Here is a 19,042-nt window from a genome sequence, read left to right on the forward strand (position 1 = left end):
TTGGCTACTCCTGTAGCGTCGATCAGGAAACAGAATATCAAGACCTCTCTGCGAGCGGCACCCGCGAAGCCGGGGCCGCGAGAGGTAAAGTGCACTTGATGGAGGCGGGGCACTGGGAGGGGGCGCGGCTCACGCGGGAAGAGGACACAGCTGGTGGTGATTGCTGGTCCTGGCAGTCCCGGGGCCGCGCCTCTCACCTCCTCTGCGGCCTCGGTGGTCGGCTCCTCTGCACTCAGGACTCTTGGAAGGGGAAATTAGCAAGTTGGCTACTCCTGTAGCGTCGATCAGGAAACAGAATATTAAGACCTCTCTGCGATCGGCGCCCGCGAAGCGGGGGCCGCGAGAGGTAAAGTGCACTTGATGGAGGCGGGGCACTGGGAGGGGGATTTTCTTCAAACCACTTGCAACCCAAATTAGGCATGCCCAGCATTGCTCCAATACCCCCACACCCCCCCAAACACCAGGAACCCCCCCTAACAGCCCCCCCAAAACATGCAATACTGGTATATTCAAAACGTGGCAAATTGCGGTGTTCACAAAATATTGCTGTTTTCAGTACTTCCACTACTTCGATCCTCTTGAAACCTACCTGGACACTTGTTCTAGCGATTCGCGAGAATATCAGCAAGGCAGAACAAAATCGAACCACTGCGCTCTTTGAAAAAGAAGAAGAAGAAGGTCTACGACTAGTTTTACACTTAATTTTCACCCAAACACACGCGCCCGCAAAACACCAAAAAAGGCCAAAATTCTGCTAATTCTGGACCAAAGAACACCAAACCCCCCATAACCCTTGCCAACATCATTATAAACGAGCCTGCATCGGGCCCTGAGCCCTAGACTCAGCGGGAACCCTACCAACTTAAACCCAAAAACCCATGTAAATCGCACTGAACCCTAAACCCTAGATATGCTTTGTCTGTCTGTGTCAAAGAGCCTAGGTATGCTACATCAGGAGGATGCTTCACTCAGTGGTGCCTGCCTTGACCGTCTGCGTGGCCCTGCCGCAAGCATGGGCCAAAAATCCGTTCCGCTCAAGAATTTGAGAATTGTCGGTAATTTCGCGAGATTTGCGAAAAACAGCAAATTTGCAAACATAACAGATGTTTGGCCCAAGCTTGAGGCAGTGCTATGCAGACGGTCAAGGCAGGCACCACTGAGTGAAGCAACCTGTTGTAGGATACCTAGGCTCTTTGTCAGACAGACAAAGCATATCTAATTGTATGCAGCAAGCCACATAGCCCCAATTTTACATGAATTGCTGTCTGGAGTGGACTCTGCCTGGCATAACAACAACAGTACACTGCCTCGCCCTCGACCACTACATACCACGAATAGACAGACATGTAGTTCTGCTGTAGTAGTTGTTGCAGACAGGTTTACCTGTTTGCCACTCAGGAATTGGCCATAGTTCTTCCGTAAACCGACGCTGATGATCCATCCATCCCAGTGAGTGACTGTAAAGAAAAAAGATTTATTATTTAATCAATCATCATGGTATATTGGCAAGTGAGTCCACTCCAAGGACATTTTGCATATTGTAAAATGCAACATAGTGGCCCCTGAATTTGAAGTACAATTTGAATTAAACAAGGTAAAAAAAAACAGAGTAGTTGACATGAGTTAGAATTACTGTGTAAAAGATTAAATATTAACTAAGACCAGACATATGATTCATCATTTCATGCACAAAAAACAAACAGCAATTGGTTTCATCAGAGCCAGACAGCCATGGCTGTCCACTGCATGCCATCTTCTCAATTATTCATTACCTGTTCTACTTTTTGTCCGCATCTTCTTCAGAAAGTGAGGGCCCACAGGGCAGCCTCTCCTGTCAATATCAGAAGTAACTCTGTCAGCAATCTGCAAGCATGTAGTCAGTCAGTAATTTCAGTCCCACTTGAGGGGACTCGTCGTAATCCATCCATCTGCCTTGAGGGAAATGGATAGTGGGAGTCTGGAGGAGGAGTGTAGAGGAGCATGATTGAGTTTTTTTTAAAAACACATTTTTGATTGTCATATTTGTAATACAGCACAGGGCCCTGACATACAGGGGACCTGTCACAATAAGTAGTACACCATTATCAGCAAATGACATCTTTTCTGTAATATAAGCATATAAAGTAGCGGGATAATCAAGATTCTCCGCCACCCCCAACTCAACTACCCCCCACCCTCTCCCCCTTTCCAACCCCCCCAATCCCCAGCCCAACCTCCCCTCCCCCCCCCCCAGCCCACCCCCAACCCGTCGCACAGCTCTCACAAGGCCCAGAACAATACAAGGAAAAAATGACCACAATGAACATGTAGTCTGCCTCACACCCAGTCGGGCGCTACCCAGCCACTAGAAACATTCACTTCCCCCGCCAGTCACCCCAGCATAACACCCCTCACACATCCTGAGGCAAGTCATCCTGCTCCATAGGCGGCTCCAGCCACACCCCCCTGTAATCTGCCATGGGTTTCCGAATTTTTAAGTGTTTCCGCGGGCAGCCTCTAGCAATAAAGATCGGACGTTCCAGTCCCATGCAAAAATCCAATCCCCGTTTCCAGACCGTCAATTTAGGTGGGCGGGGGTCTTTCCAGCCTTTGGCTATGTCTCTCTTGGCAGTAACCAAGCCCAGCAGTAGCAGGTGTCGTTTGTATAAATTGCCCCCCACATTTTCCATAACATGTTGGAGAGCAAATTGCGGTGTGCGCGGGAGCTCCCATCCTAGCACCTCAGCTAGACAGGCCAGGACCCCTCCCCAGAAACGTGCCACAGCCCCACAACTCCACACGGTATGCAAAAAAGTCCCCTCATCTCATAGACAGCGGAGGCAATGCGGCGAGGCTATAAGACCCGCACGAAATAGAAGAGTTCTGGTAAAGTATACCCTAAGGAGGTATTTGAACTGGATCAAACGGAGGCGCACCGCAATAGCCGCACCCTTAGACGAGGCCAAAGCCTCCCTCCAATCCTCCTCCTCTAGTTCGCCAACATCACTCTCCCAATGGTCCCTGAGGGTCTGAAGGGTAGGGGAGCTATGGATGACCAGCGTCTGGTAGATGCGCGAGATTTTTTGGGTTACTAGGTCGCCCATAAATACCTTCGCCTCCAGAGGATTGAAGTCTGGCAACGTCTCCAGTCCCACCAGGCTAGGGGACAGGGCATGGCGAAATTGAAGGTAGCGGAAAAACTGGGAACTGGGCATGTCAAATTCAGCCCGAAGGTCTTGAAAGGATTTGATAGTATTATCCTGCATCACATCTCCCAGAGTCGATATACCCACCCTGTCCCACCCCACAAAGCCATGCAAGGCGGCCAGGGCCGGGAGACGGACATTGTGCCATAGGGGCGTCTCCGCCGTCAGAACATTCCACCACCTCATGCGACGCAGAGCCAGTCTCCGGATCAGAAACACCGTCAGAGTAGCCGTGGGCAGCGTACTGCGTAGGGGCGCCGAATATAGGATACAATGGAGCGAATTGGAGCCTATTCTGAAGCACTCCATAGCATAGGCTGGATCTGCACGATCACCATACTACCATTCATTGAGCACTAATAAATGTGAGGCCTGGTAGTATGATAAAATGTCCGACGTGGCCAGTCCTCCACAGAAGGCAGAAAGGAAGCACGTGCGCAGCGCAACCCGCACTGCACCCCCCTCCCATAGGAACCGGCCCAGTTGGGAGTTGACCTGACGGAACCAGCTGGAGGGAACTAAGTAGGGATGATTCTGGAGTTGATACAGCAAACGCGGGAGCGCTACCATCTTAAAGATGGCCGATCTCCCATAGATAGTGAGCGGCATACGCGCCCAAGTCTTAATATCAGCGCGCACCCGATCCCAAACCGGCACTACGTTACGTTCCCAAGCCACCGCCGGGACATCAGATAGGAAGACCCACAAGTATTGAATCCCTCCCACCGCCACCTGGAATGATGTTGCCCAATCTCCGACACTCACCGTCCGGTCACCCAAAATCCACAATGTAGACTTACGGGGATTCAAATATAGGCCGGAAGTCTCCCCAAAGATCTGCAAGATCTCGAGCAGGCGTGGCCCCGAGCGCTGTAGTTCAGTAAGAAAATATAGGACGTCATCCGCATAGAGCGCTATTCTATCGGACGGGCCTCCTACCCACTCAAACCCACGTAGCTGAGCGTCCATCCGCACCCATGCTGCAAGTGGCTCCATGGCCAGGGCAAACAGATATGGTGATAGTGGACACCCCTGGCAGGTGCCACATAGAATATTGAAAGAGGAGGATATCGCTCCTGCTACCCGAAACGACGCAGTCAAGTCAGTATATAAGAGGCGAACATAAGAAAGAAAGCGGGGGCCTAGGTTAAGCCGCGAAAGTAAGGAAAAGAGTTACACCCAACTAAGGGAATCAAATGCCCTGTCTATGTCTGCCAGGAGAAGCCCCGCTTGTCGCCCCGTCGCTTTAATAGCCTCCACTGCCACGTGTGCACGCTGTATATTGTGTCTGGTCGCTCTGTGCGGCATAAAGCCCGCCTGGTCAGGGTGCACCAAATCCAAGATGTGGGGCCGGAGCCTAGTGGCCAGAGCTTTGGCCAGCACCTTGGCCTCAACATTAAGGAGCGAAATGGGGCGATAAGAGGAATGTTGCTCTGGGGGCCGCCCTGGCTTCAGAAACACTACCACCTCCGCATGCCGCCAGTCGGGGGGAAGCCTACCCAGATCCCTAGCCTCCTCCAAGGCCGCCCGGTAGTGAGGAGCCAATTGGGTGTTATATTTCTTAAAAAATTCACTGGGGAAACCGTTAGGGCCGGGGGCCTTTCCGGTGTTCAGTTCACCCAACGCAGTGCCGAATTCCTCGGCCGTCAGGGGAAGGTCCATCTCGTCGCGTACGTCATCTGACACCGCCTTGGGGGGCAGGTCTGCCAGGAACCTGTATATCTGATCTGGCAACAGGAACTCACTCAGGGCATAGAGCTCCGCATAGTAGCTTGCGAAGCTTTCGGCGAGGGCCTCAGGGTCCGTTAATGGGTCACCTACATCATCAAGGAGTCCTGGCAGTCGCTGTGTATGGAAATACCCCTGGCAAAGTCTATGGAGCATTTTACTAGACTTGTCCCCCCACTGATAGATTCTACTACGTGTGGCAAGCCATACCTGACACGCCTCATCTATAAGTAGAGCAGCATAGGATTGCTGTGCCAGCAACAATCGATTCACATCCCCAGTCTCACCCACACAACTACTGCCGCGCTCCTGCGCTCCAATCTCAGCCTCAGCACGCACCAGTTCTTCCCGCTTACGATTCCGCGCAGCCACACACCAGGCGATATCCACTCCCCTCAGCGTAGGTTTTAGAGCTTCCCACAAGGTAGTGGCTTCCTTGACAGAGCCCACATTAGACACAAGATAGGCAGATAGTGCCTCACGCATATGTCGTCTATAGTCAGCTTGCTGTAAGTGCCATAATGACATGCGCCAGCGAAATGGCTGTCGGCCCCAACCTAGCTGTAGCTCCACTGATATCGGGGAGTGATCCGACAGACCACGAGGGGAATCATCGCTGAACTGAGGCATCCCACCCTGGATCTGGGGATAAAGAGGTAATCCAGCCTCGAAAAGGACCCATGCACCGCAGATACATACGTATACTCACGCACCGCTCCGTGGGTATGTCGCCATGAATCAACCCAGTCCATACCAGCCACCAATCCCTGCAGCTTCGTAGGGCGACTCAATAGCTCCCCCCCCCCCACGCCGGAATTCGTCCCTAGCCGCATCCATGACATCATTCCAATCCCCACCGATTGCCATCATCACATCCGGGATATCTGCCCAAACGGCGTACAATTTCTCAATAAGGGACCACTGCAAGGGCGGCGGCGCATAAACACATCCCAGGACAATCGGGGTCCCCCCTACCACACCCTGCACCACTACATATCTACCCTGTGCATCCTACCAAAGTCTTGTGTGGGTGTATGGGACCCTGCGATGCACAAGGATAGCAACTCCTCTGGACCCACGTATAAACCCCGCATGATACACCTGCTGGTAGCCAAATCTCTGCAAGCGCATTACTTTAGTGCCTAACATATGTGTCTCCTGTAGCATGAGAATATCCGCTCCCAGACACTTCGCCTGCCGCAACACTGCCCCTCGCTTAATTTTGTCAAGAAGACCCCGAACATTCCAGCTAAGAACACGCAGAGAGCAAGGAAGCCCCGAGGGCCTATCAACGTAGGGCATCATCTGAGGGACGCTGTATGAGATACATGGACATGTGGACAAAAGGACAAGGCAAAATCTGAACCACTAGGCCTCCCCAAGCTGTGCAACCACCCCCTAAACCCCCCCGCGCAACTCTACAACTACGAACACCCAACCCCCACCCCTATACCTCAAAACTGCAGAAGTACCTGTCGCGGCAAGGTGGGTGCCCCGGCCCCAACGTGGGTCACGAGGTCCCCCCCGCCAATGGATCCCCACCCAACCAACCATACACCTTAAACCTACCCCCTCCCACCACCAACCCCACCATAGGGGAAAACAGGGGAGAGCGGCCTACCACAGCAACCGTTCCCCCCAACAGCCCAGAACTGGAGCACCAGGAAGGCCACTGCTACGCATGGGACTACAATTAAGCAATATACATTACATAGAGCATGCCAAGCTCAAAGTCAACGTTCAGTGTTCAGACGCCGGGGATGTCGAATCCGCCACTTCTCCAGCGGCAGAACGCTGCCGAGATCTGGACCGCCAGTTTCCTTCCCGGTGGGAGCCCCGAGAGGCTCCAGGAGCGTTCTCCCCAGTCGGGACATCATCCCCCAATCTAGGCGGCGTATGTGGCCGCACTCGCACCGTCTCGTCGGTCCACTGGAACACCTCCTCCGGGGTATCAAAGAAGTGCGTGCGTGACTGGAATACCACTCGCAGACGTGCCGGGAAGAGGAGGGCATAGGGGAGCTTGAGCTCCCGAAGACGGGCCTTAGCTGCCTGGAAGGACTGGCGCTGCTGCTGGACCAGTCGCGTATAGTCCTGGAAAATCATAATGCGGACATTTTCGAAGAGGAGTGGCTCCCGAAGCCTAGCCCGTTGCAATACGACATTGCGGTCGTGATAATTCAATAACTTTGCAATGACCGGTCGCGGACGGGCCCCTTCCGGTGTTTTCTGGACAAGAGCCCGGTGAGCCCGCTCTACCACAAAGCAACGGGACACTGTTTCAGGGGGGAGCCAGGATTCCAGCCAGCGAGTCAGAAATGTCCCCATGTCACCTTTCTCACAGCCCTCGGGAAAACCTACAAAGCGTAGATTATTGCGCCATGCGCGTCCTTCAGCATCCTCAGCACGCTTGGCCAGACCCCTCTGTATCTCGTCCATCTTGGCTACTTGCTGTTTCAGGGCTCAACTCCCGAAATTCTCCCCTCCGCCTCTGTGATTCGGGAGACAGCGGTACGCAGGTCCTGTCTCAGGAGCGAGACATCGGCTCCCACCACTCCAATTTCAGCTCGGAGCGTATCTCGGGACTGCGTGATCGCTGCCATTAGGGCCGCATTGTCCGGTCCAGGCTCCTGCCGTCCTTCGGATGCCCTAGCTCCCCCGCCGGGCTCAGTGTACTTATCAATAGGCCCATGTAGCGCTGCGTTGCCCTTTCCCCTCGTCATGGCCGCCGAGCGCCCCCGTCTCAGTTTCGAGGGCCACCAAGTACTATTGTCACAGCCAGAGATGGGGTCCCAGGTGCAGCGAGGGACAAGTGCAGTCCAAGGAGGGGGGGGGGGCGACTAAATCAGGCAGAACGAACTCCCTCAGCTATGCAGTGTGAGCTGCAGGATGTGTCCAAGGAGGCAGTGGCCCACCCAGCGCGATCCAATCCCAAGGCCCCGCTGCGGCACCCGGGGGAAGCCGTTGACCACCGCAGCAACAAAGGGAGGGGGGGGCCGTGCAACTCTGAGATCCGTGCAGGCCAGTCCGCCACACCACGGACATCAGCTCCGCCGGGTCCCCAACGATCAAGGAGCCCTCCGGAGTGCAAGTCCCGAGTTTTGAACTTGTGAACCTCTGGAATGCAGACTGCGGCACCTTCAAATCAATAAGGAAAGTAAGATGAAGACAGTGCTGATGATGGACTTGTTGTGATTATGTGATTAGAGTTTTGTTGTGGTAAAAGTTGCAAAACAAAGAAAGACACACAGGAATAAAAGTGAATAAGGATGGGAAAAAGGAAATCATTTTCAGGCCTCGGTGTCAGGGAAGTAGAGCTCGTCCTCAAACTCTATGAATTGAGACGGGAGTAAGTCAGCTAACAGAGAAGAACTTCCGTCACCTAAATCGGTGTCCTCTTCTTCCTGCGTGCATTCACGTATTTTGTAATCTGGTGGTATGAAGTGCTGATTCATCTTGATCAGTGTTAACCTCTCCACATTTTTGGGCGAGAGGCGGGTCCTTTTTGAAGTTACAATGGCACCAGCAGCACTGAAAACACGTTCAGAAGACACGCTTGCGAGTGGGCACGACAAATAATGTATAGCCAGGTTGGTGATCAGTGTCCATAGAGGCATTTTCCTGTACCAATACAGCAATGGGTTCCTTTTAACAAAGACCTCTGTTGGGTCATCCAGATAGGCCTGCACCATCGACTCAAGATTCTCCACGGTTGCTCCACTTTGCGTACCATCTGTGGCCTTTGCAGCACTGTAACGAGCAAACCCTTGATGAGTTAGCCAATCCTCTTCCGACAATTTTATGGCTCGGCCTGGTGCAGGTGAGGGCGATGATACGGTTGCTGCTGGTGTCGTTAACGGCTGTGAGGGAAAGTGACTCCCTTCGGCCTCAGATTCAGAAGTGTACTTCTGCCGTCTCCTTGAATTTTCTGCCGCTCTTTTTCTAACCGACTGGCTGACACAGCGAGCCAATGTTTGTACTTTGAAACATCTGCTTCATCAAAAGGAATGAATGATTTGCTGGCCACTGCCTTTTTATACCGTGAATCCAGAAAAGTGGCACAAATGTAATGTTGTTCAGTATGTATGTTTTTAAGCCTTTGATTGGCAACTAGGCGGCTTAATAACCTCTCCGCCAAATGATATGCGTCTTGCTTTTCAGCATCATCTCGGAACGTTGAAGACACCTCCTTCAGTTGGTGCTCTAGCATGCGCAACAATGGGATAGCTTTGCCCAAAGAACAGTCCTCCCTGCTGACTTCACGTGTGAAGATCTCAAAAAGACTAAGCATGTCTGTCAGGCTTGCAACTAGGTTCCATTCCTCCAACTCTAGCCTCATGTCTTTCATAGTAGAACCCAGTTTATAGACATACTCATTTATTACACCCCACTGCTCAGACAGACGCTCAAGCATGTGAAAGGTTGAGTTCCAACGTGTTGCCACCTCCTGGATTAGTCCTTTGACTGGCAGTTTACGTTCATGTTGAATGCTCCTCAGCTGCTTCCGGGCCTTAAAAGAATGGCTGAAATGTGTGCAGATTCTTCGGCAGGTGGTCAGTATCTTGCTGACTGTGTTTTCATTTTTCAAGAAATCTTGCACCACGATGTTAATCATGTGCTCCAAACACGGCACTCTGAAATAGCCACCATCCTGCATGGCCTTAACTATATTACTGCCATTATCCGTGGAAACATAACCAACCAGGCGATTTCTTGGATGCAGCCATTCAGAGACCTACCTATCAAACTCGTCCAAAAGGTTAGGTGCAGTATGAGTTTTCTCCATGGCAAACATGGCTAATGTTGCATGTTGCATGTCAACACCTACATTTGTCTTGTCTCTAACCCCTGCAAAAGAGACCCAGTGTGCAGTGATGCACATGTAATCAAGGGCTTGGCAACTGGTCCACATGTCTGTTGTCAAGTGAATAGTGTGAACAGCACTCTTCTGCAAAGCTGCCTCAATCACCTCCAGCACATCTTGATGTAGTGCTGGAATCGCAACTCTGGCAAAATAGGACCGGCTAGGAACCTTCCATTTAGGGCAGACTGTTGCCACAAATTCTAGAAAACCCACCACTTCCACGAAAGAAAAAGGGAGAAGGTCCAGCGCTAGCATTTTAGCCAGCTTTGCATTACACAGACGTACCGTTGGGTGGTTGCGTTCAAATGGCGCATCCGACCAAAACATACTTCTAATGGTGGGCTGGGCCGTTTTACGTGATGATGATGATGCAGACTTCAAACCAGTTAGGCTCATTGATGTAGTTTTTCGCATTGGTGTCTCTCCCAGACGCTTAGTGTGACTCATACATGTTGCAGGGGTAGAGGGTGTGGGCGCTACCACTGCAGATCTGCTGCCAGGGGTACTGGGTGTACCAGAAAAAAATGTCGGTCGGTTCTTGACTTCCCTCCTGCCCAATCAGCCCCTCGTCAGCATCAGATGTAATGTGAATGGATACATTTGGATCAGTTCTACTTTGGACTTCCTGGATATTACTTAGGTGCACATACCACTGGATAGGGTGGTGTTTTTTGAGATGACCTCTCTGGCCTCCCGTACCATAGTTGGTACCAAGCTTACCCCGACTAACTGATACTTTACAAATCAAACAAACGACCATGTTTTCCGCCTTTTGGCTAACAGTAAAGAAGTCCCCAACTGGGGACTGGAGATGTCTGCTGGTGGTGGAGGTGCTACTTTGACTTTCAATGCCAGATGAAGTGGAGGATGGGCGTGGCTGAATTAATTTCTGTTGTTCACTTACAGCACCACTACTTGAGGTAATGGAGGTCGAGCTGGATGGAGGTCCCTGCCGGCCCTTCTGACTAAAAAAGATGGAAGCTCTAGGTCGTGTTGGTGTTGTAGTTAACTGCGTCTGTGGTGGTACCAGTGCCATGCCGCCCACATCCCACTCAGCAGCCATTCGGGATAGGGTGAAAATGTCAGTCTGCTGCATGCCCGCTGGGGCTGGAGTGACATCTGTGATGACTGGGTCGTTGTCAGACTGTTCATCAGCAGCAGAAGACACCACTTCTTGTTTGTCGTCATCACTCACAAGACAAAGCCTTGCGGGAACCTTCCTTTTAGGCTTAGCTACCTTTGGCGGCTCATGGCGTGCCGCACTGTCAGACTGCATTGCTGGGTTCCAATCAAGATCAAGGTCATCAGGATGAAGGGGGCTTGAAGAAGAACTTGTAGTAGTAGTAGTAGCAGCCCTCCTTGACCTTTTTCTTGTTGGGGATCTGGAAGACAATGGATCATCATCAGGAGGAGTGGCTTCCTCGGATGATACCTCCACTTGAATATCAATTTCCTAATGTGCCCCAACTTCTGGAGGAACAAGCGTTGTAGGCAGTTGTGCTGCTCCATGAACCTCTAGTTGCGCCTCTCCATGCGCCTCTCCTTGCGCCTCTCCTTGCGCCTCTCCATGCGCCTCTCCATGCGCCTCTCCTTGCGCCTCTCCATGCGCCTCTCCTTGCGCCTCTCCTTGCGCCTCTCCTTGCGCCTCTCCTTGCGCCTCCCCTTGCCCATGTACTTGCGCTTGTACTAGTTGCACCTGTGGTTGTCTTTGCGGCTGTGGTTGTTGAACACTCATCAGCTGAGTTACACCCGGCGTTGATTGGATGGTACTTTCTTGTGGTGAGCCAACATCACTAGTCGATGGTGATTGAGAAAGTAAAGTGGCTGCCTCAGCAGCACTCATGGTCTTGGACCTAACTTGGCGTGGTGGCACTGAGCCCAATGAAGCGGAGGTGCTGCTTCCAGCGTGGTCCCCGGCGGACACCGCTGCTGCTGCAGGTGTAGTTTGTTTTTTCCCAAAAAAGGTGTCGGTGGGCACACCAGTCTCCTTGGTAGGTGGTGCCACTTGCTTCTTCTGCTCCTTCTTACTGGCAGTGGCACTGGCAACTTTTTTCGCTGAGGCGCTACGGCCACCTTTCTTTGGGCCTATCTTCTTCAGATGTCAGAACAGCAGGCCGCAGTTGCACGAGTTGCAGAGTTGTCTTGTCTGTGGCCACACGTGACATTGTGCTGCACACACCGCTGCAGGACTTCTTCCTGGCACTGGTGGTTCTCTTGTGCACCTAAAAGCAATGGAAGCCAGGGGAACATCAGTTAAACACCCCAAAAAGTCGAAAAACACACAAAAAACACCGCAATCCAATTCCATCCATGCCTTCAATGATGTTTAAATTCAAGACACCTCACAGAAAGACTTGGTCCATGCACCACTCACTACCCCTGGGCCTAATGGAAGAAAGCAAGGCAACCTGGGTGCAGGCCTGAGCACACTGCCTGGCTTCAAAATGGCCCCTTGACCCCCACCACATGGCCAGGCCCTGCCTGGACCAGGCCTCAAAATGGCCCCCACCCACATGGCCAGGCCCCAATACCACCCCAAAAAGTAAAACAATACACAAAAATCACCACAATCCAATGCCATCCATGCCCTCAATGATGTTTAAATTCAAGACACCCCATAAGAAGACGGTCCATGCACCACTGAGCACCCCTGGGCCTAATGGATGAAAGCAAGGCAAACTGGGTGCAGGCCTGAGCACACTGCCTGGCTTCAAAATGGCTCCTTGAGCCTTGACCCCCACCACATGGCCAGGCCCTGCCTGGGCCAGGCCTCAAAATGGCCCCCACCCCACATGACCAGGCCCCAACAACACCCCAAAAAGTAAAAAAACACACACAAATCACCACAATCCAATGCCATCCAAGCCCTCAATGATGTTTAAATTCAAGACACCCCATAAGAAGACGGTCCATGCACCACTGAGCACCCCTGGGCCTAATGGATGAACGCAAGGAAACCTGGGTGCAGGCCTGAGCACACTGCCTGGCTTCAAAATGGCCCCTTGAGCCTTGACCCCCACCACATGGCCAGGCCCTGCCTGGACCAGGCCTCAAAATGGCCTCCACCCACATGGCCAGGCCCCAACACCACCCCAAAAAGTCGAAAAACACACTAAAATCACCACAATCCAATGCCATCCATGCCCTCAATGATGTTTAAATTCAAGACACCCCAGAGAAAGACTTGGTCCATGCACCACTCAGTAACCCTGGGCCTACTGTCTAGTGTGGCTTTACAGGCACCCCAAAATAAAAAATAAAAATCCACATATAGTGAGCTAAAATTCAATGACATAAATGAGATTTAAGTTCAACAAAACTCATACACCCATGACTAACCCTGGGCCTACTGGATACTGTGGCTACCCACAATATTTTTTTTTTAAAGTTGTGTAAAAGTTTTAAAATTGTAGTTGCAGCAACTGCAATGCCCCAAACAAACAACACCAACTTACTTGTAAAATCTCAAATCCAAAAGTGATCCAAAAACGCCAAAGTCCAAAAAGTCCTCAAATACAAATATCCAGCAGGAGCCACAAAAAGTAATCCTTCCAGCTCCAGATCCAAATGAAAAGTGACCAGGAGATAGACAAAGCACTGGGAGGAGCCTGCTGGACAGGAACAGGAAGTTGGAGACTCTGGGGCACTTCCTTCCTCCCACCCCCCCCCAAAAAATGGACTCCTTCCACAAAAAGTGCAGCCAAATCTCAATCTGAGGAGTTATTCTGATCAAACTCAGGATTTTCAGAAGGTTTATGCTGCCTGCGGTGGATTTCTTGTGCAGAATTGTAATTTTTGCAATTTCGGGAAAGCGAGTTGTTCAAATCTCCCGCCGGATGTCAGTTGCGCGCCGCATCTACGTGTTCGGCATTGTTTACTCCCACGATGCGTGATCGCGGGCCCTTATGACGTACTCGCGTTGTCAAACTCTCGCTGTGCAAGATGGCGGACCGCGATGATGTAATTGCGGCCGAAAAACTCACGCGTGATCAAGCAGCAAGATCCAAAATGGCGCAGCACACGCAAACCGAGAGAAAAACAACTCAGCGGAATCAGAATCACGGTAAGTCAACGTCGCGCGCGCAATATTGTATTTTTCAAGCGCGGCCAAGCAAAAAAATCCGCAGCTTGCAAATTTGCGGATTTTTGGGCAAATTTGCGCAATTCGCGGACCGCCAATTCGCCAAAAATCCGCAAATTCCGCGAATGAAACAGATTTTACGCCCACGCTTAGTCCAGGCACCGTTGTGGGAGAAATGGTGTGGGGAGGGGGACTTGGCTTCAACTTTGGCTTTAAGGTGAACTGGGAGGGGGCTGATTGTCGGGGCTGTAGGAAGGTAGATCCCTGACTATGGTTGCCCCCAACTTTTTGCCTGGTGTTTTGCTGGTTTTCTGACTTAGTTGACCTGGGGCCCTGCTATTCAGGACCCCAGGCCTACTGCTCTCTCTGTAAAATGGATTCCATGTACCTTAGGTACATATCTAATTGGATACTGAGTCCCCTTATCAGTCCCTGTACAGTGTACCTTAGGTACCCAGGGCATAGGTGTACCCAGGGCCTACCAGGGGCTGCAGCATGTATTATGCCACCCCTGGCTGGCCATCCAAATCTGACACAACTGGCTGCACGACAGCTGGGGCAAGGTGGTGTAATCACCCTTTGCTTTAGATATAGTATACCTATATCTAACCCTAAAATGGACACATATATTCCTATCAGTCACTCCTATGGCAGGCCTTAAACAATCCTGAAGGCAGAGTGCTTGGAATCGTGTGAGATGGTGCTCTGGCATGAGCTGAGCCTGTCTGCGGCTTTCGGGATCTATCCCTTAGCCGTTTCCATGATAACGCATACCATATACTCTTAAGTGCATTATAATCCTCGCGGTTATATGCCAACTCTGGTATCGCTTTATCAAAACATGTCGAGTAAGGTGTCATACGAATTGGAATACTAACCCCTCGCCAATTCTGGCGACGGGGTTAGCATTCCACCCTTATAGAGGGACACGACATGTTGGTAACCTGTAACCCCGGTTAAAGTCAGACAGAGCCTTAGCTCCACAAAATGGATGCTGCCACCGAGACACAAGTCTGCCCTCCTGTTGCTGGGAGTCCTCGCAGCGCAGGAGGCAAGGACAAAGGGTTTCCTGTCAGGGGCGGTGCCAGCACCGTCCCAGACAGGATTTTGTGTATCCTAGGTAGGCAGGGCTTTAGAGGAAGGTGACTGCAAGTGGCACCCCGGTGCTCACTGTGCATAGGCCGGCTTGAACCAGTTCCAGGGGCACACCAGACCCTGGGCTGGGGAAAAGCCCGCCAAAGGAGAGGGGTGTAACCACCCCCCTCCTAGTCCCACCCATAGGGTAGGACTTAGTCGCGTGCCAGCCCCCTTTTGCAGGATAAAGGTAGGAGCAGGCCCCCTTCCAAATTAGATCAATCTTTGAATCCTGAACCGACTTTCCACGAAAGGAACTCAAGACTTCTTCTCAAGATTTCTCCCTTGTGACTAAGGAGTAGTCACCCTGCAGCAGCAGGCACCATCCAAGCATCGCGGTTTGCTGTAAGTCTCTCCTCCGGATCAAGACTGCCCCAGCACGACGAGAACCGGCTTCCCTGGCACCTCTGACCTCAACCTACATCATCAGCCCAGCTGTGATCCGTGGGTGCGACGAGACCTCGAGGGACCGGCCATCTTCAAAACTGCACAACGCTTGCCCAGCACGACTTCTGAGGAATCCTCACGTGAGTGCTTTGGGGCCCGAGAAGCCCCGACCCTGAGCAGCTCCAGCACCGAAGTCCAGCCCCCTTGCATCCACGAGATCTGCGTGGGGCCCTTCTGCTCTTTGCTGCTCACCGCGTTGTCTAGGTCACTTGCCCGTTGGCTAGTGGCCCTCCTGACGACGAACTTCGACGACAACACCTCTGGTCTGGTTGCTCCAGACTGGCCCTTGCTCCCCCCCAACAGAGGAGCACCCCGGACCCTCCTGGTCCACTTCAGACGCCATTTTGAGTCCACCGCGTGGGCTTGAATTTGCCAAGACTTGTTGCCCCAATCCTGGGTCCAGCGACGTCGACAGCAAGTATCTTCGTGGGACAGCTCGCACCTCCATCCTGGTCGCCGACAACGCCTCCTGGTCCGAGAGACTGCAGAGCCCAGCAGCGCCCACTCACCTGGTCGAGGTGACTTCGCCCGGTACCATCCTGGTGCCCACTTAATCACTGGCTAGTGATTCAGAACTTGGTCCCCTCTGCTTACAGGTCTTCTTCTTCCCTGATCCAGGCTTGGATCTCCACGAACTTCTTCACTGGCCGCCTGCCAGCAACTTCTTTCTTCAGGCTCCTGGTCCGTCAACGAGGGTTTCCGACGCAACTTGAACCCTATGCAGCCGCAGCCCCTGGGCTAGGTAAACCGAGTACTCCGGTGCTCCAGCATAGTCCAACACTTCAAGTGTTCGGATCCACTCTTGTTTTCGTCCCACCTAGTCGGGTTCGCCCGAGAACAGTAACTTTGTAATTGCTAGCATTCCTAGACTTGTTCCCGCAATACGCGTGAGAGTTCCCACTCTGCACACGGCGTCCCTAGGCCTCCTGCTCCTAATCTAAGGGTTTAGTATTGTAGGCCTAGCGTTTCTACAGTCTAGAAAAGTATTACTTACCTGCTAGTAATTTCGCATTCCACTTGTACAGTATATGGTTTTTCGTGCCCCTCGGGCATTTGTGTAAATTGTGCGACTTTAAGTATTTCTTTAAGAGTTTTGTTGTGTGCTTAGCTCCCTGTCTCATAAAGAGCCAGGGTAGTCTTGTTATAAATAAATATACAGTTTATTTTCATAACAACTTGTGTGGTGTCCTTTCACTTGGTGTTCAAGGGGTAATGTGATGGTAAAACAGCTGGCTTAACACGCCCTCTAGAGTCTTAGCCTTAGACTGCTCGTATCCATGCTACTAGGATAGCTGGTCTATAAGGTTGACTTACAACCAATCATCAATAAGGGTTGTTTGGACTGATACATAGTGATCACTAGAATAGTGAGCACTGCATATCAGGCCAACTTCTCACATTGGTGAGCAGCGGTTGGGATTTGAGCTTGCTGTTGTTTTACCACACGTATCCTAAGAATATCATTTGAAAGATCACATAAGTACCAAGGTACATATAACTTAGCTTAGAATACTCTGAGTTCTACTGAACCAGCTGTTGTAGTTCCATAGGGCTTAGCACACCCTATACTACAACTCTTAGCAAGGGATCAGTAGGTAAACATATAGTGTAGGTAAGTGCACCACTTACACCTCACTAGAAAAGCATGTCTACCCATGGAGAGTCTTCAGAGACTCCCCTAGTGGTGATTGACCCTCCACAGGTCATCTCCAGATATGCAGCTCTCAATTTCCAGGAGTTGAGACACTTGTGTACCTCCAGGAAATTGAAACAGGGGTCTAACCCCACCACTCCCTTTCTGTTAGGTCTCTTAGAGACATATGATGCTAGGAAAGCATCTCAGGGAGATGGGAATATGCCAGCCCTAGAGGGACACCTTGGTGATCCAGACCTCCTTGACACTGAAAATGCAGTTGAGGAGGAGGAAGAAGAGGAAATCTCTGGGGATGAGGCAGACAAGGGTCATGAGCTAGTCAGCAGACTCAGTAGGGCCAACTTAGACCTATTTGGGAGAGGAGCTGGGGGACCCCCAGTACTGACCCTAATGAGGCCTAACCTTGGAGTTAGAAAAGATAGATCTCATTCTAGGGACTCCATTAGATCTCTGCACTCTAATGCCTCTACTCAGGGGAGAAGGAACTCTCCCCAGAGGAGATTGACTTCCCCTCAGAGAAGAGAGCATGAAGCAAGGATGAGACAAGCTAAACTGAGGATTGAAAGGGAAGAACTTGCCCTGGCCAAAGAGAAGCTTGCCTTTGCTAGAGAGCAGCAGATGAGTGGGATAGTTCCCACTGGTGGCAGCAATCTCCCAAGAGATAAAGAGAAGGGTTTAGATACTAAACACCTGACAAAGATAGTGCCCCCCTTTAAGCAAGGGGATGACATCCAGAAATGGATGGCTGCTTTGGAGAGGGCCTGCACTGTGCAGTGCATTCCCCAGAGTCAGTGGGCAGCTATACTGTGGCTCTCCTTTGATGGCAAAGGTAGAGATAAGCTCCTCACTACTAGAGTTGAGGATGCTAACAATGACCAGGTCCTGAAAAATGCACTGGTTGATGGGTTTGGCTTAACCACTGAGCAGTACAGGTTGCTGTTCAGAGACACCCAGAAAACTCAGTCTCAGGACTGGTCTGACTTTGTTGATTGTGCCACTAAGGCTTTGGAAGGCTGGCTACTGGGTAGCAAGGTTACTGACTTCACAGGATTGTATAATCTTATTATGAGAGAGCAAGTCTTAAATAATTGTCAGAACCAGTTATTACACCAGCACCTGGTAGACTCTGATCTGACCTCACCACAAGAATTGGGTAAGAGGGCAGACAAATGGGTCAGAACCAGGATTAGGCCCAAGAACCAAGGTGGTGACCAGAAAAAGGAATCAACCAAGCCTCAAGAGAAGGGTGGGAATAAATCTCCAGATCAAACCACATCAGAGCCCCAAAAATCCTCTGAGGGGGGTGGGTCCCAGAATCCTTCCAATAACCAGAAGAAACCTTATTGTTATCCCTGTAAACAGGTGGGTCATTTGAAAACTGACAGCAGTTGCCCAAAGAACAACAATAAGGAGAACATACCCCCAAGTAACATTCCCAAACCTCCTGTTACTACTAGTAGTAATCCCCCAGGTGGTGGGAGTGCCCCCAAGAATCTGGGTGCATTTACTTTGGGAGTTCCTGGGGACTCTGGCCTAACCAGGTCCCCAAACTTAGATACTCTTGTCTGTGAGACTGGCATGGGGTTTGCCAACTTCACCACTTGTCCCAACACTTTGGGCAAATACAGACAAGAGCCCCTCATCAATGGAATGAAAGTTGAGGCCTACAGAGACACAGGGGCTAGCATCACCCTGGTGACTGAGAGTCTAGTCCCCTCAAGGCAACTTTTACCTGGTGCCACATACCAGGTGACAAACATTGATGGAGTGAAGAAAACTCATCCCATGGCAGTAGTAAATCTCAGCTGGGGAAGTGTCACTGGCCCCAAGAGAGTGGCAGTGTCATCCAACTTGCCTGTAGATTGCCTACTGGGGAATGATTTAGAGACCTCAGCTTGGGCTGAGGTAGAGCAAGAAACCCATTCTAGAATGGTAAACCCCCATGGTAAGGT

The 19,042-nt window shown here is 51.3% G+C and overlaps 1 protein-coding gene across 13 annotated transcripts in view; it reads left to right on the top strand.

Moving 5' to 3' along the window:
• FAM178B (family with sequence similarity 178 member B) overlaps positions 1 to 19,042 on the top strand; it is a 2,777,737-nt gene that overhangs the window by 351,264 nt on the left and 2,407,431 nt on the right. The gene's annotated exons all lie outside the window — the stretch shown is intronic.

Source organism: Lissotriton helveticus, chromosome 11 (genome assembly GCF_964261635.1).
Source record: "Lissotriton helveticus chromosome 11, aLisHel1.1, whole genome shotgun sequence".
Lineage (NCBI taxonomy): Eukaryota > Metazoa > Chordata > Amphibia > Caudata > Salamandridae > Lissotriton > Lissotriton helveticus.